We start from the raw sequence: 2353 nt of genomic DNA, 5'->3' as shown, positions 1-2353 counted from the left end.
TCCACAATATAGAATGCGTCGTTGATAAAAAGACGTGTCATGCACGCCGCCACGGGCTTAACGTGCTGCGAGCTTGCCGTCCGTAATAAAAGATCAGAAACGGGTGTCGTCACTTTCGGCAGTTTGCGGCACAACAGTTCACTTAAAACAGAAACGGCAGCTCCTGTGTCGACAAGAGCGTTCGTCGCGACACCATCAAAAATAAGCGCGATCTCGTTCGAAGGCGAAAGATGAGGCCTTGAAATTTTCGACGAGGGCGCAGTTCGTGCCTCAGGAACTGCGGCGCTTAGTTTTCCTCTAACGTGGGATTGGTACGGCGGTGCATAGGAGAAATGGAGCGGCGCTGTGGAGGAGAAGATCGACGTGAGGGGGCACTGGCATGGCGCGAATAAGTGCCCGATGAGTCGGCAGAAACAGAATATTCTGGCCGCTGTGGCACGTAGTCGAGGTTGGGGATGTAATCATTGGCATAAACACTGCGCTGACGACGACAGTGACGCGCAACAAGGCCAGGAATGCCGCAGGCGTAGCAGATGGGCCTGTTGTCTGGAGTGCGCCAAGGGTTGTGAGGTGGTCCGGGAGACGAGAGGGGTTGCGCGAGAACCGGGCGTATTGAGTGAACAGGGCGTGGTGGCGAGTAGAAGTTGGTGACTGGAGCGGTTGGTGTTCGCGACGGTCGAGCATAGGAACGGGTAACAGCCTCAGCATAGGTAAGAGGCGCTGCAGGCTGCGTTGCGGGTACTAGAGGTGGAACCGCCTCAGCAACTTGAGCATGAATGACACGACGGAGTGAGTGATCCAGTGCCGTGGGACTCTAGGTGACAGACGTGACAATTGAGAGCTGACAAACCACTTCTCCACGAATGTATTGCTTAATTTGCGGCAGTAAGGTGAAATATTCCGCGCAAGTGCTCTTAGCTTCTAAAGATGAGAGTTCCACTGTGGAAATTCTGGCGAGACGGGTAGAAAGGCGCTCTTTGCGCAGCTAGTCAAAGCTTTGGCACAGTTGAATGACTTGCGCTACTGTCTGAGGGCATTTGGCTACCAGCATATGAAATTCATCGTCATCTATGCCTTTCAGTATGTGCCTTATTTTTTCAGACTCCGCCATAGATGCATTCACGCGCTTACACAGATTAATGACATCCTCAATATAACTCGTAAGCGTCTCACTGTTCCTTTGGGCTCTGGCACGAAGCTTGCGCAATCCAGGCCGACCGAAAAACGAGGCGATGATTTGCTTGAATGCCAACCAGGTGGCGAACTCGGCTTCATGGTTGTAGTACCATAGCTTCGCCACATCGGTCAGATAGAAACTGACGTGTGTCAACTTTGCAGGGTCATCCCATTTGTTGGGATTGCTAACACGCTCAAACTCTACCAGCCAGTCTTCGACGTCAAGTTCATCGGTGCTACTGAACATTGGAGCGTCTCGTTGACGAAGCGTCGCAGCACACATGACCGTAGGTGGTGCTTGGGAAGGACCGGCGTCCTCGGCCATTACGGCGGCAGATGGCAAAGTACGGTTGCGGAGCTCCAGGAAGAAAAGGGGAACGACCCAGAAGCGCTTTATCAAATGCAACAAGCGTGTTCTTCGGAGGAGTTTCAGCAAGAAACTCGCCAGGGCAAGCAAGACAGCTGCAGCACAGAAAACTGGAGGCCGAAAGCGCGAGACACGAACTTCGTCGTCTTTTCTCTCCCTGGCGCAGAGCTAGCGCCGATGTGCACCGGTACAAAGGTCACACTGTTATACGTCGCGACAGCTCGCAAGGCAGCCTTCCTTCGGGCGGCATCACCATCGTTGTCCTAAGTGGAATAGCGGTAAGAGAAGTTATAGTTGAAAGCTTGAATGCAACGGCTCCAGTCACTAATTTATCACATGAAACTATGACTATTTCCTCCGTATACATTCCACCTCATACACATTTTCTGTAGAAGTTCTAGAAATGATTGTGGAACAGATACCTGATTGCAGGAGATTTCACTGCACACATACTATGGGGTAGTGTAAAGACAGACAGTAGAGGGCCGGTATTCGTAAATTTTATTCTAAGTAACAAGGTGTGCCTTTTCAACAATGGATCACCAAAATACTGCCCTCCAGGCACAGAACCCATGAGTTGCTTGGATTTGGCAGTGTGCTTTAGCTCACTGTTTGCTAAGTTTACATGAGGAACAATAAAAAACCCTTACGATAGTGACCATATACCGTAGGTTGTAGAACTAACGCTACCACTTTTGACTGTACGCTCTCGACCACTGCGTTGGAAGCTTCACCAAGCTAACTCGCCTGTGTTTAAACAGAAAGCTAATCTACAGGACCAGTTCTCCGGACACCTAACAATAAATGAAA

Source organism: Rhipicephalus microplus, chromosome 8, assembly GCF_043290135.1.
Source record: "Rhipicephalus microplus isolate Deutch F79 chromosome 8, USDA_Rmic, whole genome shotgun sequence".
Classification (NCBI taxonomy): domain Eukaryota; kingdom Metazoa; phylum Arthropoda; class Arachnida; order Ixodida; family Ixodidae; genus Rhipicephalus; species Rhipicephalus microplus.
This window is presented reverse-complemented; position numbering follows the sequence as displayed.